Genomic DNA, 20805 nt, shown 5'->3' with positions numbered 1-20805 from the left:
GAGCTGCCTTACCCAAGAGACTACAAGTCAATTATGGTTCAAGTTCTTCTTGTCTCATTAGCTACTTGAATAATAATATACGTGAATGATGGCCCAGGAGAATAGAATTAGGAAGTGCTTGTCTCGGTCCCAGATGAGCTTCTTAGTCAGATAATCCTAAGTGTCCATTATTAGTTGAAGCTGTGCCATATGACTGACTCAGGGATGTGCTGCTCTCTTCTTGAAAAACTGGTGGAGTGCACGTTTATCTGTTTTTAAGATATAAAGATCAAAATCTACTGGACACCTTGTAACTTGGCAAATTACTTTTCAAGTCACTAAAATTTTTCTCTAAATCAAGGGAAAACCTAAGCTATATGTCAGTTTTATTGTTTTCCACTTATAAAATAGGGAAGTATTGTGATCCAAAAAGAGCTAAGTTTTATGATTTTTTATAAATGGCTGTTTCCAGGTAACCAAAAATACCACCTAGGACAAAATAATTTTGTGGGGTTATTCTCACAGTGAGCCATCCTTTGATGTATGGAAATTAGCTGTGGACCCATTTATAAAATTCTAAAAATAATAATATGGGTTATTTCTTAAGTGCCTTTAAGAAAAATTATCATTTTATAAAGTATTATTGAAATATTTCAAAAAAGAGACGGCTAAGTACAATACAGGTGACTGATGTCAGAAAATTTAAAAGGAAACCTTCAACCATGAAGTAATAATGGAAACAATAGCCCCAGAAGAACTATGATTGTTCATCTACAGGTTTTTTTAAAATTAAGGTATGTATATATATGAGACTAAGAAAAATATCAATTAGCCTTTATACCAGTCTTTATAACACTCTAGTAAAGACCATATATAACAGTTAAAACCCAGCACTACTTCCTCAGTCCGTCAGGAGGAGGTGTTTCTGATATGATTAGTGCTTGATTTAGATAATGTATTTAGCTGACTTGAAGCTGACATGCCTTACTTATAGCTCATCTCTCACTATAAAATGTGATATTCACTATTTGAAACATTGACCCTTCTTCTCAAGAACCCCAGAGTTAACATACAACATGGATATAATAGCTCTTTAATTTTATTTAAATTTCATATTATCACTAAATCCTTCCCATCCCATGTTATTATAAACTCTTCTCTTACAGAAGCACTGATACTGAAAAGGTCTGGTTTTCTCATAAAGAGATTTCTTCTTAATTTTTGTCCACAGAATTTATGCATGTTTATATATGCTTATGCACATTTTCATACCTAGAATGCGATATTGACTAAATATTTGATTTTTATGAGTTGATAGTTCCATGCGTGTGAAATGACTAGATTACAAGTGAGTCAAATATTTATTCATACTGGCTGTTCTGTTGAGGGATGAGGATTGCCACATAAGCAGTTACCTGTGGTGATTAATACTTACCAGCAAAGGAACCATGGAATTTAGCATGCATTTTGTGGGTTCTCTCTCGAAGTGGAAACATAGTTTCAATGAACACTTCTCATATAAAGCATCAAGATCCTAACTGAAATTGAGGTAAGATTATTTTATAAAGGATTATCATTATCCTTCAATTATGAAATATATTTAACTCAACTTCTTAGCTACCTTTTATTGGATAGTGTTTCTAAACAAATTAGGTTTAGTGAAATTATTATTATATATAATAATTATCCATAAATGAGCTTTATCTATAAACATTTTAAGTAACCCGTAAACTTTTCAACATATTGGATCTTCCTCCCCCAAGCTGTTTCTTCTCATAGCCTGAAAACAAATATCTTGGTCATATAAGTGAATGTTTCCTCTTGCTACTCTAAGGAGCTAACTCTTCTCATTAAGGGGAAGAATGTGCCACATGTGTTACTCCTAGATGTCTGCTCACTTGAGCACTCTTAAGGCGCATGCTATCTATTCTTCCAAAATACAATGGCAACTCTTCCTAATTGAACTGGAAAGTCTATAATTAGTGTGTTTTGATAGAAGGCTGGCTGGCATATTGAACAAGCTACATCCCAGATTTAAAAACAAACTGATTAATTATGAATTGTAATTAATTTGTCTATAGCCACAGAGAAAAGTCAACACTTCTTACAATTAGAGCATGAAAAATATTTTTAATGTCACTGCTTTATTAAACAGAAGCTCTAAAATACTGTGTTTTATTATAGGTGTGACTCCAAGAATCTTCTAGTAATTTAAACAGCAGTTTAAGCACCCTAATTCAATAACTATATAATAAAAATAATTCCTCGTATTTATTAAACATTTACTTTGTACTAGGAAACACAGTTACAGTATCTAAACATCACTGTATGAGGTAGCTATTGTTATTCCCCTTCCACAGTTGATGGTATTGACCGTAGGCATGCAAATATGTAAAAACACAGATATTTCGTTGGATGGCTTTAATGCTTTCTTAAGCCATGGTACCCATGCTGCACTTTCACCATAGAGCTATACCTGCCATATAAAGCATAGGCTGGTGTTCCTAGGACAAGGCACCTGCAGATAACATACATAAATATATAACTCGTAAAGTGTTACAAACATTTTTGTAGGTAGGATTGTAAAATTAGAAGAAGAATTAGAGGCTTAAAATCTTGAGTAAAAATTACAATGAAAAAACTATGAAAATAAATAAGTCTAAGAAAAACTAATAATGAAAAGGGTAATCGTGATGAGACAGCTAGCTAAAATTTTTAAATGTTAAGCAAAAACAATTAAAATGCTGTTGATCACTACAATGAAAGAACTAAAAACATATCAAGATATTTATTTGGATTCTAGCAAGTAGTGTGAGACCTTGACAAATGCTGGAATGATTCAGCAAAGGCTATGATATGAGTTTAGCGCTGTATTTACGAAAGTTTCTTCATAGCAGAAATTATTGATTATATGAAAGAAGAAACTAGTCTACACTCTTCTCGATACACTGTCTATATTTTAGAGATTGACATCTCAGACTTCAGAGACAGAATACTTTATAAACTGTTTCTGTTGGGTGGAAGGAACAATATTGTTTCCATTTAATATAAACTGAAGTACATATGCGTGATGGTGCATGTCAAGATAAACTATGTGTTTGAACTTTTTTTTTTAATGAATCTGTTTTGGATCACAAGAATAATCTTCAAGAAGCAGAAAAATGAACTCCATGAGTCACATTGATGAATAATTTTATTACGAGATATGGTCTTTTAAAGTCTTTTTGTTTTTGATGCTACTGTGATGTCCTTTCTAGATAAAGATGAAATAGATGAAATCTGCTTGGTAATTTTTGAATTCCATATTTAGCCTTTCTTTTGTATTGAGTTAAGCTGCAAAGAATGGTGTGGCAAACAATACTGAGAAGGTAGGAGAATGAGTCTTTGTGAGCTATTAATGCCTACATTAATTTGTCCATACAAAAGGAATTGGCACCAGAGAGGCAGCAAGAGGAATAGTAGATTGAGTCACATGTGCAGAACCTTGGAACTAGTGCAAAGGGCACAGAATGAGAAGATAACTGAAAGATGAGATGTAGAGATCTATGAGCTGGAAAATGGGAAACTTCAGTATGATTCTATAGATTATAAGGTTATAGATTAAGATGCTTATTTTATACTAACTTGCCCACTCAGGGACCAGTCTCCTAGAGAGATCTCAAAGAGGACAGAGTTTGACTGGTTCCATTCCTGTGTTTCACAGGCTCAGGTCAACTCATAGCACCTTCTTCCCTCCTGCCCATGTGCCCAGTGTCCTCCTACTATCCAAGCCGCCTGATGAACCAAGTACCCAGACATGACCACCAACCTTCTCTGCTTCCTTTGAAGCATACGTGCAAAAAATTTTACGTCTACTCAGACTCTCAGCCTAAACTGAATATGATGTCAATGGGTTAAAAAGGAAAGCAATTAGATTATACTAATTGATACCAGACATATGAATACCTGATAATCCCACACCTACTTCCAAATCCTTTGAGAAAGATTTGCATTTAAAATAAGACACTTTAACCCTAATAAATATTCAACTGATGAAAATTCAGTCACTATGATAAAGTGAAAAAGGGAAGAAAATATCAAGGGTTGTGAGAAAACCTTTTGGGTAGACGGACATTTTAATGTCTTCAGAGCACACAATAGAAGTTCGTATGTACTTTATCACCAAACCTCATTACTGATAACTCAGTTATGCCACTTAGTGCCTGGTCACATATTGCTGGTGATTTTGTCCACTTTTTACATATTAATTAATGTAATGTTTTGCATATAAGATTCATCTTGATTGCCTCGTTGATGAAAATTTTGGTGTTCTTTGGCAGCACAAATTATTAGCATAAACCACGTCTTGCTCCTGTTTCTTTCCAGGCCATAGTAATTGATTTTCTCCTCATTAGAGTAGTACATTTTTGGTTTTGGTAGAACAAGTTCTATTTCATTAAAATAATAGTTATAAATGTAGGTGAAATTACCTCTGTAGATAAAACAACAAAAAGAGTGACAGAGCTGACAGCACAGTGAGAAAGAAAACTATTCGTCTATCTTCCATTGACTGAAAATTGTGAGTTGCAGATATTTACTGCACATATTTTTCCCTAGTCATCTCCATTGTCTTGGTCACCCCACTAAAATCTGAAGACAAGTATGCATGTAGCAGGGCTGAGATATGACCCTCCTATGATTCCAGCTGGTATCTCTTTATTCTCCAAGATTTTCTTTCTTTTGCTTAGAGTCAAAGCACAGTCTCAGGTGTCAAGTCCAAGGAAATGGGCATAAAATTGGGAAACTGTAATATCTGACTTTGAAGTGCATCCAGGTAAAAATGGCCTATAAAGTATAGATGACACTGAGCAAAAAAGTGTGAGACATAGTCTGAAGAGATTCCCAGTAGGAGAACATTCTAGGTTCAAAGGGAACAGTGTATACCTTCCATTCTAACACCCAACATGGTCCCTTCCCATTTCTGTGAGTACATAAATGAGAATAAAGAATATCAACAACAGACTTCTACAGAACTGGGCATAAATTCTAGCTTTGCCCCTTATTAGAATGTGACTTCATACAAGCATTGTTTTAATACCTTGATTTCCTAATGTATAAAAGTAGGGCTAAATATGTTTTCCTATATATTTTACATAGTTCATGGAAGAATCAAATACGATAATAGATGTGAAAGTTCTTTATACTACTAACATTAAACCTATAGTTGTGATTCCTTCATAGACATTTTCTTGAAAAATGAATTATCAGTAACAGTGCTATTTAAATTGTTAAATGTTCACACCTATTTATATTTATATGATTTTTTTTAAGTATAGAGACTGCCACTTCAAGTGCATTATCATTTTGGCAACATTTTATCAATAAAATACGTTGATAAAATATGTGACCATTCAAATGCTGATTTAAGCTTTTGTACTAATAATGAGGTTTTTGTTTTTTTTAAGGAAGTACCAGGGATTGAACCCAGTGCCTTGTACATGGGAACCAGGTTCTAAACCACTGAGCTACAGCTAGTCCCCTAATGTGGAGTTTTTGGCAAATAAGCTTATAAAATAGTTTGCAAGACAGTATACCTCATAAAAACATATTTTATCAAAAATCCTAATATGTGTGTATTAAGGGAAGAAAATGGAGGAATAGACACCAAACACTTAGTAGTTGTGTGCACTGGAATTTAAGATTTCAGGGCTCCTCACTTTTATATGACTGTTTTCTAATGTACATGAATTACCCTTATGATCTGAAGAAAGGAAGGAAATCTGTTTTATTTTAAAGGAAATCAGAATTTAAAAAGATAGAAAAACTCTTGAGTTTATGATCAAAAGAATTGATATTTTTCTTGATCAGGTTACTTGTTAATTACATAACTTATGTAACTTACTCAAGTTTTCTAAACCTCATTCCCTTCCTTTCAAAATTATGTATAACAATATTTGTCCTATCCAAGGTCTAGGGGTTTGTGTGGGAAATGATATAAACTATAAGAAAGATTTTAAAAGTCATAAAAGTACTTTTCAAATGTGCAATATGTTAGTCATTAAATAGGTTAAGAAAACATTTTTTTTTAATAAGAGAAAACAAACCTTTACACATGACAACTTTGAGACCTAGCAACACACAAAGATACTTTAAAAAAAAGCTATTCAGCCATATATGTGAAAGGGAGTGGAAATTGAAACTGTTAACATCACCAACCACGTCTGAGAACACTTTCTTATTATCCCGAGAAATCAGATATTTCCAATGATATGGAAAATATATCTATCATCTCTCACTCTTTTAAATTTATTCATACTTTCTCTGCCAATCTTATCTTTTTTCTACTTTTCAATGTCTTTGCATTTCAAACTTTGAGTGTGTATTTCAGAAAATTGGATGAGTTAACATTCTAAGTACCAACTAGATTAATCAAGATCTGTGGCTCCTCATCACTTCCAATAGTTCAATAAGACTCATTGACAGAAAAAATACTCTAAACTTACCAATGAAAAATAATATAAACCACTAAAAATTCACAAACTTGCCCTCCACATCTTGATTGCTGCTGAATTAACTTCAGCAGTAAAATATTAAAAACAAGCAATGTTTGAGGCTGAGCAGCTTCACTATATTTGACACTCACTCACTTTGAAAAGAGTGGTCCCATGTTCCTGTCATTTATCTTCATTTTATTGCAGGAATAAAAAGGTTGGTGAAACAAAGGTCATATATGGCATCAGTTTTTTAAAAGCACAACAATCTGATATTGCTTTCTTGGAAGACAAGTTTTCTATGAAATAATTAGCTTCTATAACTAAAAATAATCTGTCCTTGGTATCATCTTTTTCTCAACAAATAGATATATCACCTTGTTAGAAGACACATGGATAATTTAGCATAAGTGTCTGGTCATAGACATCAAAAACTTCATATTTTCATTTGCAAAATATAAGGATAGAAAATTTCCAATAGAGAATATTCAAGGTCATTGGCTTGGACTTTTTACTAATGACTGAAAAATAAGTATATACTATTTCCACACTAAGTAATAAAATTAGTATTCTATGAAGTTTCCTTAGTAAATGAATTTTTACAGGAAAGTAAATAAAGGTAGAATTTTCTTGCTAAGATCTCTATGTTCAGAGACTGCCAGATTAAGTAATAAGAAATACATTTTTATATAAAACACAGGAAAATGTGAAAGTGACAGAGTTGAGCTTTAGAAATGATAATGAGTTTAAACCAGAGAACTTGTACTTTTAAAATGAAAATTCTTTAAGCTAAAATAATTTTCTAAAAGGTTACATGACTGTTTATTAGTGATTTATTTACTTATTGTACTTTGATATTTTTATTGAGATATAATTAATATACCATATAAACTTCCCAAATAAATTGTCCAGGTTAGAGGTGTTTTTTTTTTTTTTAATATATTCACGATTGCACAACCATCAGCAAAATCTAATTTTAGAGTATTTTCTTTCCCACTAAAAGAAACCCTTCACTCAGCAGTCAATTACCATTTCATCCTTCTACCTGCCAGTTCTAAGCAACAATTTTCTACACTTTGTATCTATAGATTTGTTAATTCTAGATATTTTGCATAAATGAACGACAAACTATATGGTCTTTTGTGACAGGCTTCTTGCACTTAGTGTTAATATTCCCCGGGTCCATCCATGTTGTTGCATGTATCAAAACTCATTTTTATTGCCAAATAATACTCCCTTGTATGGCTATACCATATTTTATTTATCCATTCATAAGTTGATGGGCATATGGGTTGTTTCCACTATTTAGCACTTATGTATCATGTTGCTATGACCATTTATGTCCATAATGTGTGAAACATGCTTTTTAATTCTCTTTTGTCTATACCTAAAAATGGAATTACTAGGTCATATGGTAACTCTGTGTTTAACTTTTGAGGAACTGCCAAAATGTTTTCCATAGTAGTTAAACCATTTTTACATTCCCACAAATAGTGTATGAGAATTCCAGTTTTTTCACATGTCCACTAAAACCAGTTATTATCTGTGATTTTTATTATTGCCATTGTAGTGAATTAGTATCCCATTAAGGTTTTGATTTGCATTTCCCTAGTGACTAAGGATAGTAAACTTTTTTGTGTATGTGATATGGGCTGTGTGAGGGGGCTGTGTGTTTCTTCATAAATAACCTGGGCTGTGTGTGTAAGCTTGCTGAACTTAAGATTCCTGCATAAACCATCTGTCCATGCAAACAATGAGAGCTGCAGCCCCGCCTCTCGTAACCATGCCAACCATTCCAGTCTGCCTAGTCCCTGGGAAGCCAATTAAGTGATATAGGCTCTATAGGCTTTGGATATTCAGGGGAGATGCAGACTGAATATGTTAATTCAAGCTTACCTGGAATGTGGAGGATATGTGTTAATTCAAGACCGAGCTGATACTCAGACAAACACCTAAAACTCTGAGAAACTAACAAAAAAAGTCCTTTTGCATAAAAGCACCACTTGACTCCCCACTCCTACATCCTCTGTATAAAAGTGACTGAAAGATCCTATTCAGGGCTTGATTTTTTTGGACAGGAATCCGCTGTGCCCAGCCGGTCATAATAAATTTTTCCTTCTCAAAATATTCCTGAGTCCTGGCCTTCAATATGCGATCATTGAATCTCTCTGCTTCCACAACATATGTGCTTACTTAAACCCATTTTTACATCTTCTTGGAGAAATATCCATCCAAATCATTCACTCTCTTTAAAATTAGGTTATTTTTCTTTTAATTATTGAACTGCAAGTGTTTATTTGCTTTGGATACAAGTCCTTAATCAGAGACAGAATTTGTAAAAATTTTCTCCCATTTTGTGATTTATCCATTTGCTTTCTTGATAGTGTGTTTGGCACATATTTTTAATTTTGATGTAGTCCAATATATCTAATTTTTTCTTTTGTTATACGAACTTTAGGTGTCATAACTAAGAAATCATTGCCTAATCCAAAGTCATGAAGATTTATTGCTACATTTTGTTCTAAATGTTTAAAACCTCTACCTCTTAAAAATAGAACTTTGATCCATTTTGAGTTAGTTTTTGAGTATGGTATGATATACAGGTCTGATGCCATCCTTTTGCCTATGAATCTCCATTTGTCTTATTAGTATTTTGAATAGTGGAAAATGGGAAAGTACTTGCTAATAATTGTTTTTATTCCTTAAAGCCTCTTATCCATGTTCTTATTCTTTATTTTAGATTACTTATGATTCTTTTTTGTCACTGGGAGTTTGTCATTAAAGGTAGATAAAATATGATTTGGCAATTGTAAACCAAAAAGAAAAAACTTTCCACTTCATGAAGAAAGTATGCAAATATAAAAAGAATGATAAAGAATCATAAACTGCACATATCAGGATGATTAAGTATATTTAGCTACATATATTTCTATGGTAAACAACAACATATAATCAAAGACAAATATAATTATTTGAATTTCTATTCTTGCAAATAAATCCATGTATGTCTTTGAATGGGTTACTTTTCCATTTAATTAACATATGTGATGCAGTTTACATCATTGTACAGCCTAATCCAGCTTTCAATTTATAGAAAAACCAAACCAAATTGATTTAGGCAAAAAGTGAGTATAAGTGATTTAGACAAAAAGTGACTTGTATCAGTGAAAGGTGCAAGGGTAGATCTGGCTCCAGGTACAACTAAATCACATGAACAATAATGATGTCTGGTCTTACTTTTCTTCTTTCTCAGCTCTGCTCTTTATGTAAGGTCAGTTTCCAGGCTGGTAAAATGGCTGCCATCAGCTACAGGCTTAATGCCTCTATGTTCCTAATCCATTTGATAAGTAAACTTTTTCTTCATTTAACATTTTTAACAAACTTCCTATTCTTCTCTGTGTTTGAATTGGGTCCTGTACACAGCCCTGAACCAATTCCTTTAGCCAGAAGATAGCAATGAGCTTCTTGGCTGGAATTAAGTCACAAATTGTCTCCTGAATTAAGCTGTAAAGTCAGTTCTATCTAAAACATATGGCCTAAGATTTGGTGAGGTGTGGTTTCAAATGCAACAAATAAAAGCTCTAATAAGAATGGGAGAAGGTATATGTTTTAGTTTCCTAGGTGCTAAAACAAATACCATATAATGGGTTGGCTTAAACAATGGGAATTTATTGGCTTATGGTTTTGAGGTTAGGAGATGTGCAAAATCGAGGTGTCAGCAAGGTGATGTTTTCTTCCATAAGACTGTGGTGTTCTGGGGTTGGCTGCCAGCCATCTTTGGTCCTTGGCATTTCTCTCACATGGCAATGAGCATGACTGTGTCTTCTCCTTTCTCTTCTGGGTTCCATTGACCTCCAACATCTAGTGCTCCCCAAGACTTCTCTCTTTCCTTGTCCATTGTCTTTAGGATAATGACTTTAGCCATCTCAGATTAAGTCCCACTCTCATTCATTTTGGACACACTAATAGCATCATCAAAGATCCTATTTATAAATAGGTTCATACCCCCAGGAAAAGGGGTTGGGATCTAGACATGCTTTTTGTAGAACACATGATTCAAGCTCCAACAGGATGAAATATATGTTAGATGGGGAAAACATTAATAGCAATGTCTACACTACTAAATATTTGCTGATGTTTTTTCCTCATATCCAACTTGGCCTGAAAGTTCCACTTTCAATGACATATTCTGTGTTAATGCACAAAAGGAGTCACACAAGTATTTTTAAAAAGTGGAGGAGTAACCTGGTGAGTATGTTATGTTATCTCTTTCTCTGTTCCATTAATAACATCATTCTTCATTCTTTTCCTTCTTGGACATTTGGGAAGAAACAGAAGCAGATAATATTTGGTGTAGGATCAACATGTTTTAACATAGAAAACAATTATAGTAGATGTTGGTTTTGCAAGGCAAAAACACTTCATACAGATTTCCCAGAACAAGAAGGCTGGAATGGAAGGTAAAGATATACATACTGAGAAATCAGCTACAAGGAACAAACACTTCTCTAATACAAATTTCACATAATTTTTAATTTCTCTCTGACTAGCTCAGATTCCCAGGAAATCCTAGAGCTTGAATTTACTAGATATTGTAGTGCTTATCCTCTAAAAGTGACTTAAGTTTGTCTACTGACTTAAACAGCATATGTACACACACATAAGCACACACATTTGGTCTAATGGGATTCCAGTGTTTGCTAGGTGCACCTGTTCAAAAGTATTTCTAAAAGAAACTAATGAATATGGAAATATCATAGGAAAAATAAAGCTTAGCATATAAAGCGATGTAATTTGCAATATAATTATCATAAGTTTCATTACACTTATTATGGACAATAAATAGAAACATATGTGAGACATTATTGCATCTCAAAGATTTAAGAATCTTGTTGGGATAGAAAACCAAGATGATATGATTTTAGTTAGCATTCTTTTGTCTTCAAGTAGCCAAACATCTAATGAAATTGGGTGAGAGAAAAATAAATATAGTGCAATATCAAATCCTGAGGTACAGAGAACTGCAGGACTTAATGGGCTAATCCTGGTTCTGTTTCCTGAGATTCTCTTGGCCCTGTTCTTAGACTAGTAGTGCATGGACCTCATATCTAAGCATGACAACTTTCAGAAGAAGGAGAAGATTAGAGCTGAAATTCTAGAATTCAAAGAAAGAGTCTTGACATTTAAACTGATTGTATTGCTTGGAAAACAAGCCTGTCCCTGCAATTCGAAAGGTTACCAAACCACAGTGTTGCACATAATAGAAGAGAAGAATGATTGTTAGGGAGAAAGCCTCGATTTTCTCAATAAACATAAAATTATTAATAATAGATATGCCAATATTTAAGAAAGAAAGAAGGATTATTTCTAAAAGAACTCAAAGGAAAGAATAGTTACCAGGATGAGAATTAATGGAAATCTTTAGTGGAGCATGCAAGAAGTTTGCTAAGTTATAGTAAAGGTAAGAGTTAAGAAAGGAAAAGGAGAAAAAAAACCAGTATTATTGCAGGCAAAAAGAATGTCATGAATGAAAAGAGGCAGACATGAACAGGGTGTGTTTAAAGATCAATGAAAAACCAGATTGGTTGTAATGAATAGTGTGGATAAATATTAAGTCAGAGCCCAGGTTATAGAAGGTTTATGTATTAGCCTAAGGAATTTGAAATCTTCCTGCTGACAGTATAGTATATAACGTCAAGGACAACTCAGTAGATGCACCTGAAAGCTAAATTCTAGTTTGCTACTGACTGGTTTGTAACCATGTAAAATGTCTAGGTACATGTTTCCTCATAAAATAAGCAGGTTGGAATAAGTCATTCCTAAATTACCCTCCGACTCTTATCTCCTTTAGACTCTATCCATCTCTGGAATTTCATAGTCTGAGAAAGTTTTAGTCAAGGGATGAATATAGAAATTGTTGAGTTAGAAAGGTAAATCTTAAGAGAGTATGTAGAATTATTTTGAATAGAGTGGTCCTGGATTTAGGAACTTCAGGTAGAAGACAACCATAGTTTGAATATATAATCATAAAACCCTAACTAGAACTGTAACTATTGGAATGGAAAGGAAAGAATACTTGACTTTGGGAAAAAATTATTTATGAGGAAATTTATGACTTATATACTAGACTGTATAATAGAGAATAGGAAGGTAAAATTGTCCAGGAATATGAGCCTGAGTAATGTATAAAATGTCAAAAATATGGAAGCTAAGAACAGGAAACACTTTGAGGAAAAGAAATCATTGAGTTCTCTAAGTGGAGATGACCACAAGACTGTAAAACATGTGTTGAAATGATGCTTGGAATGGTGGATTAGAGACCCATTTACAAAGGGACAATGGGTAAAGCGTGGATAAAGTAAAAATAAAGAGAAGATCATTAATAGCACAGAGCAAAAAAAGAAAGAGATAAAATATTGATTCATATTTAAAATATGTCCATATTTAAGCAGTCTATGGGAAGATGAAATTGAAGAAGAGAGGAAAACAAAGCTGTTCTTTGAAACCACAGAAAACCCTGGCAATGCTGCAAAAAGGTCATGGAGAGCAATTATAGAGACAAAGATATTAAATGTGGTTAAAAGGAGATCAAACATTGATGACCTTGGGAAGAAGAGTTTGGATTGAGTGAGAAAAGTTAGTGCCATATAGCACAGACTTAAGGACCAAAAGAAATGGAGATGGCCAATGCAGACTTACATTAGGCAATTGAAAAGAAAGACTGTGATAGGGCTACAGCTCAAAATATGAAAAAAAAGCAATTAATTCATTTGAAATCAGAAAAGAAAAGTAAGTATGAATGAAGAGGGACTCAAAAAGGTAGTGTGAGGTCATGTCATTAACACAGCAATGTAGGACATGCCCTGGAAGAGTTTTCCCTCAGAATCACCAAATAAAAGGTCAAATCCTACTTGATTAGAACTCTGGAGGATGATAAAGACTGAAGAAGAACTGTATAAATGCTGAATAGAAGAAAAAGAAAAAAAAACCTCCAAGATCAGGTAGGAGATTTTCCCCATACTCACCGGTGCCGACCCTTCCCCCTCACCTCCCCGAGCATGGGAGTCATGCCATGGATGCAGACTTCAGAGCCACTCAGAGCAGTGAGTTAGAACCCCACACATGTCCGGGCACAAGGCTGCAAGTCCACAGAGACCCAGGGCAGAATACAAGCTGCTGTGGCACGTACTGAAGGGTCCTGAGGGAAAGAAAGAGAGAGACTGCCTAAGAACTCTTAGCAAGAGGTGCCTACACTCAATCCAGTCGTTTTTCCCTGCGACACCTAAATGCAAAATGGTCTTTTCTGGAGTAATCCACCTTTCTGGATTGACCCCATGTGGACCCCCAGGGTGAGACACATTCAAAGAGAAGAAACTGGAAGCAGAAAAAACTCACAGGAAAAAAAAATGTGGGGAGGAACTGAGCTGTTGTATTAAACAGGACAGGTTCTAGAACTGAACAGTGTAAGGAAAAGGGGACAATGAGTGAGGGAAAGGATTTAAACAATTCATAAGAGTTGAAGGGGGGGTGTGTGAATCTGTACAAAAGTAAACAAAACAGATCAAGATTTCCATATAAGAAACAGAGGGAAAAAGCTTCTTCTTGAGACGAAACAAATGAATCAAAATTGCAATTTTAAAAATTGTACTGCATATCCAGGGCAAGAAACAGATGAAGAAATAAGAAAATATGAACAGTGAAATGGGATACTCTAAAGGTCCAGGTTAAGGTGGACCAAGTGTTAAAGAAGAGGCTTAGTAAAGTCAATCTTGTCTGTAGACAAGAGGGAGAAACTGGCATTCTGAGTTAAAACATCAAAATAATCCCAGACATCAGCAAAAAAATTACAAGCCATACCCAATAACAGGAAGATGTGACTCAGTCAATGGTACAAATTAAAACTTCAGAGGAGAAAGGATTTGGAACAACTGATCAAAGAAGTTCAACCAAGTCTTCTAAATCAATTCAAGGAGATGAAGAAAAATATGGATTGGGAGCTAACGGATATTAAGATTATGTGTGAACATAAAGAAGAATTCGAAAAGTTTTTTTCAACATAATTTCTTATTTATTAAAGAATTTGAGAGTTCATAGAAAAATCAGATATAAAATACAGAGTTCCCGTATACCACCCTATTACTAACACTTGCATTAATGTGATAAATTTGTTAAAATTGATGAAAGCACATTTTAATAATTGTACCATTAACTATTGGCCATGGTTTACCTGTGTTGTGCAGTCCCATGGGTTTTATTTCTTTTTTACAATTTTTATTCTAGCAACACATATACAACCTAAAATTTCCCCTTTTAATCACATTCAAATATATAATTCAGTGCTTTTGATTATATTCAAAATGTGTTACCATCACCAACTTCCATTACCAAAACTTTTCTTTTTTTAAATTATTTTTTATTTTTAAAGAAGTTTTAGGTTACATAAACGTTACATAAAAAATATATGTCCCATATATCCCACCACCTCTCTCTCTCACACTTTCCCATATTAACAACATCTTTCATTAGTGTGGTACATTTGTTACAATGGATGAACCTATATTGAAGCATTGCTACTAACCATGGATTATAGTTTACATTATAGTTTCCAATCTGTCCTGGACAATTTTGTAGGTTATGATAAAATGTATAATAGCTTTTACTGCCATTGCAATGTCATGCAGAACAATTCCAGTGTCCCGAAAATGCCCCCATATTATACCTTTTCTTCCCATCCCCACTCCCTCAGAACTTTGGTGGCCGCTGCCTTTGTATCAATGATGAAAGTTCTTCCATTTCTAGAATAATAATAAATCTATATATAGAATATAATATATATATATAGAATATAATAAGTCTACTTTAGACAATTGTTCATTCCCCAATCTTGAGGAATTTGGATGATGATTCCCACTCTGTTTCTAATGCTTAGATCCCATGGGGCAGATGGATGGAACTTTCTTGCTTGCAGTTGCAGACACTCTCTGTTCCTTGGGATGGGTGTTGTCCATCATCATCTGCTTGTTAGTTGTCCTGGGTGAGTCCAATGACCTGGAGAGTAAGTGCTGCAACTCTGCTGAGATTCAGGGCTCAACTGGCACATGAACAGACCAAAGATTTAAGTCTCTGGGACATACATTTAACAAGTAGAGTGTTAATTATAGGTTCAAATAAAAGGGGCAGAAGAGCCATGTAAAGGGAAAAGGAATGCAGTATCAACACATAAGATAACATGGATGAACCTTGAAGAGCTTATGTTAAGTGAAGTAAGCCATGCATTGAAGAACAAATATTACATGACCTCACTGATATGACTTAAACAAACTGAGTAGACTCACAGAGCTGGAGTCTGGAAGATAGATTTATAGGAGAAAGAAAAGGAGTAGATGGTGGTGAGCTGATGCACACCTGGGCAAAATCTATGATATGGTGGAAGGATGTAGTTGGGGAGTGAATGAGCATGAGAGTGATATATTTTGGTTTGGCAGTGCTGGTCTGTGAGGGGGAGGAGGGTGTGGAGGGGTTAGGTTGGACTATCCATGGAACTGGGCAGAAGGAGGAAGGAGCAAGTGAAAGCTGGGCATTTGCAGGTCTGTGGTTAAAAGTACAATGTTGGGAATGTTCTTTTGGCAAATATGGAAGGGGAGGGTTACTGGTGTAGGGCTTTGGGTGTGGTGGGATATATGGTGTACAGCACAACTGGGGCAGGCTTCTATGGAATATAAGTGTTCATCTTGTCATAGTGTGTTATCTCAGTGGGTGGAGATAACATAGTGTGTTATCTCAGTGGGATAAAAAGAAAATATTAACTCTCATCCTGAGGAGCACTGCTGTGTTCTCAATTAAGCAGCAAGAATCCCTTGAGAACATACGTAGTGCCTAATAAAAAGAAAATAGACCAATATGTTCAGCCCTCAATATAATTTCAAGTAACCATGAATCTTACTCTTAAAAAATTGGAAGTTTAAAAAGAAATATAACAGGGGTAAAGTTTACAGGACATAGGAAGTGCGGTGGCATCAGAGGTACCTTAATAATCATTAGGCATCCCCTGGACCATGGCCCTGGCTGGGCTTCAGTGGCCTTTCTTCACAGTATTCTCAGCGACATGGCAAACATGCAGCAATACTTGTGGGTGACCTGAGGCTTGGAGAAGCAGCAGCAGCTCAAGAGGAAATGAAGTGGCTGTGCCACGGAGGTAGCATTGGAGACAACCAGGGCCCATGTGGAGTCCAATGGAGGCTGCTTGGCTCAGGTTTGTGCCTTGTCTCAAAGAGTGCTGTCCCAAGAGAAAACTGAAAAACAAAGTATCCAAGCCAGCTGAGGTGCTGGGGAAGAATGTGAAGACATCACCTCTACTGCAGAATTTCATGCTTCATATATCTAGCACAGTACAAAAACTCCGGGATAAACTGATATCTGTCAGATGGAGTGGTTCAAGAAACCAAAGCTTTCTTAGAACTCCAATTCAAAGAAACCTCTTGCAATAGTAATAAGAGAAAGCAACAAAGTATCTGTACCTTCTTATCTTGCCAGAAGTCTAGCAGATGTCAGATGTCCTTAGGAAATATGGCTCTTCTCAGTCTGTTTTTTTTTTTTTTTTTTTTTTTTTGAGGTACTGGAACTGGGGATTGAGCCAGGAAAATCACATGTGGGAATCCAGTGCTCAACCTCAACCACTGAACTACAGTGGCTCCCTTGAGTTGGTTTTTTCATTTGTTTGCTTGTTGTTTGGTTTGGTTTCTTTGTTTTCAGGAGGCACTAGGAACCAAACTGGGGATCTCCCATGTGGAAAGCAGGTGCCCAATCACTTGAGTCACATCCATTCCCCAGTAATTGTTTTAAAGATTTACTTATTTATCACCTCCTCCCCCATTGTTTGTGATTGCTGTCTGCTCTGTGTCTGTTCATTGTGTGATTTCTGTGTCTGCTTGTCTTCTTTTAGGAGGCACTGTGACGTTGGGAAGGTAGCACCCAATCACTTGAGCCACATCCACTTTCTGTTCGTTGTGTCTCCTTGTTGTATCTCCTCATTGCATCAGCTCACCATCTTGCTCATCTTTTGTAGGAGTCAGTGGGGACTGAACCCAGGACATCCCATGTGGGAAGAAGGTACCCAACTGCTTAAGCCACATCCACTTCCCCTCAGTCATTTTTTAAAATATTTATGCTCATTTTTTCTTTCTTTTTTTAAAATTTTATTTATTTATTTTTATTTCTCCCACCCGACCTCCCGGCCCCAGTTGTCTGTTCTCTGTGTCTATTTGCTGCATGTTCTTTTTGTCCACTTCTGTTGTTGTCAGTGGCATGGGAATCTGTGTTTCTTTTTATTGCATCATCTTGTTGCATCAGCTCTCCGTGTGTGCAGTGCCATTCTTGGGCAGGCTGCACTTTCTTTCATGCTGGGTGGCTCTCCTTATGGGGCGCACTCCTTGCGCATGGGGCTCCCCTATGCGGGGACACCCCTGAGTGGCACGGCACTCCTTGTGCGCATCAGCACTGCACATGGGCCAGCTCCACATGGGTCAAGGAGGCCCGGGGTTTGAACCACGGACCTCCCATGTGGTAGATGGACGCCCTAACCACTGGGCCAAGTCCATTTCCCCCCAGTCATTTTTAAGTGAAGTTAATTTTGCTGTTAAAAATGGAGACTCTGGTTCCCTACATTATTAGTCACACAATTTTTTGATGGTCAGAGAAGGTGACCATTTGTAGATCATGTACATTGAAGACTACAGATATTATGAATATAATCATGATCTCTTCCCCAAAATGCCACAGAGTCAAGGAAGACATATTTCAGGTATTGAGGAATTTGCTGCTATGTATTTCAGAAATTTAACTAACCATCGTTCCTTCCTCTTGTTTGGTCTGTGGATTAGACAAAGAGAGGAAAAAAATATTTTATAGATCATAACACAAATACAACTCACAGGAGCCATCCTCCTGAGTAAGAGGGCCTTTCTCCAGGATGAGAGCGAGTTGAGTCATCAGAATTTGGAAGCTATTATGTAGCTCATATCAATAAGAAGGCTCAGTACAGGCATCCCTGTGCACCTAGATATGACCACACTCTGAAGTGGGAAATCTTCCAGCTGACTGACCTGGATACATAGCAGGGAATGCTAAAGTCATTCTTCATGAATGAGCTGGGACAGAATGTTAAAATATTTGAAGCTTATATTCAGGCTCTTCTCACAGACCTGGAAAATTGCAAATAGAGATAGCAGTGTTATGTCCAGAACATGAGTTAATTTTTTAATAAAAATTTAAATTTTATAATGGCATTAAAATATTTTCACAATTTTAAATAAATGCTAACAAAAGAGAGCTTACTTTTTTGCAAATTATAAGACTCCAATTTTACATGTATTTTGTCATTAGAAACATTCTCTTAGTGAACAAAAATGAGTTTATCATTCTAAAAGCCAGCATTGCAAACACTTTCAAATGCTTTATATTGAGAAACTGCTTTGACTTTCTGATACAGAGAAATGCAACAAGAAATGTCATTAGAATTGTAAGTTAAATATGAAATGATCACTTGGTAATTTTTTACAGTAGCAGTACCTTTCTTTAAAAAAAAAAAAAAAGAAAAAGATAATCTGTGTATTATCTAAAGATGTTTGCTGCTTTAGTGTGGAATATTGCCTGGAATAGGATGGTCCAAATATTAATAATAATATGGTATAATTCAAAACATAAAGTAGGATTTGAGACCTATATTTTAATGAATTTCTATATTATATTATATGCCACTCCCACCCTCCAAATGTAAAGAGGCATTTTAAAGCTCATCAAGAAGGTGATTTTTTGGTATAAAAGGGTGAAAGGCCTGCAATCTTTCAAGACTAAATTTAGTCAGAGGACCTCAGACTATGTGGGGAAGTGTGTGTGGTGCTCAAAGTTGATAAATATCACTTCCTTCCTTTCAGCCAGGGCACTTACTGCCCTAAGTATGGCACTGATGCCATACTTAGCACTGCACACTGTCATTCTGACAGAATGGGCTAACCTACCAAAAATGGCAATCATGGGTTCAAAAAGAATTCTTGGGTCATTAAATGGATTTTGCATTGCTTTCTATATTTCTATCTTTGAAGAGTTTGTCACAGAACTTTAAAACTGTATTAATTCCTTCATATTTTTTTTTCCTTTTGGTTGAAGAGTTGTCCAGATGTTGCTAATAAGTAAAGCAATACATTTTATTGCACACAAATATTTTGGCCTTCCTGGCCTGTAAATCTCTAAAATTCAGTGACTTTCAACATTAGTCAAGGTAACTCTTCAGGTATACTTATGTGTGTTGAAATATGTAAATGTATATTTTAGTTCAGGTAGTCATCTTTAGAAATATAAAGCACTCCTGGTTAGGTGTCAGTGAGTTTGAATTATTGATTAAATGTTGAAAATGTTAAGTCTTTGACTTTTATATAACAAGTTTATTAGATATATTTTTGTGAAAGCTAAAAAACAAATATAACAAAAATTATGGATATGAAAGGCACAATAATGTAGATTAAAAATACACTAAAGGCATGCAACAACTGATTTGAACAGGCAGAAGAACGAATAAGTGAACTAGAGGACAGGACAATTGAAATCGTATAGTCAGAATGGCTAGAGAAAAAGTAGAAAACATTGAGCAGTACCTCAAGGAGCTGAGTGACAGCTTGCAGCATCCAAACATTACACAACATGAATGTCTAAGAAGGAGAAGAGAAGGGAAAAGGGGAAGAAAGAATATTTGAGGAAATAATGGCCCCAAAATTCCCAGCTTTTATAAAAGACATAAATATACATGTCTAAAAAGCACAACATACTCCAAACAAAATAAACTCTAATATACCTACTCTAAGACACATACTAGTCAGAATGTCAAATGGCAAAGATAAAGAGAAAATTCTGAAAGCAACAAGAGAAAAGCAACTCATCACATATAATGAGACCTCAATAAGATTGTGTCAATTTCTCTCCAAAATCATTGAGAAGGCAGTGAAATGATACATTTAAGATACTGAAAGAGAAAAACTGCCAGCCAAAAGTTCTTTATCCAGCAAAACTGTCCTTTTAAAATGAGAGACAGTTTTAAATATTTATACATAAACAGAAATTGAGAGAGTTAATCAACAAAATACCTGCCCTATAAGAATTACTAAAGGGAGTTCTGCAGGTTGAAAGGAAAAGACAGTCTTGGCATAGAATGAATAAATGAAAATCCCAGTAAAAGTAATTAAAAAGATAAATGAAAACCCAATAGTATCCAGACTATAGAAATCCTACAACTCAACAATAAAAACAGTAACAACCCAATTATAAAATGGGCAAAAGACCTAAATAGACCTTTCTCATATATAAA

General features: G+C 35.1%; 1 protein-coding gene and 1 pseudogene across 1 annotated transcript in view; both read left to right on the top strand.

Moving 5' to 3' along the window:
- The window catches only part of CD36 (CD36 molecule (CD36 blood group)), a 323059-nt gene that overhangs the window by 55681 nt on the left and 246573 nt on the right, over positions 1-20805 (top strand). The window lies entirely within an intron of this gene.
- Positions 16682-18667, top strand: LOC101427981 (protein salvador homolog 1 pseudogene; annotated as a pseudogene).

This window comes from Dasypus novemcinctus, chromosome 5, assembly GCF_030445035.2.
Source record: "Dasypus novemcinctus isolate mDasNov1 chromosome 5, mDasNov1.1.hap2, whole genome shotgun sequence".
NCBI lineage: Eukaryota > Metazoa > Chordata > Mammalia > Cingulata > Dasypodidae > Dasypus > Dasypus novemcinctus.
This window is presented reverse-complemented; position numbering and strand designations above follow the sequence as displayed.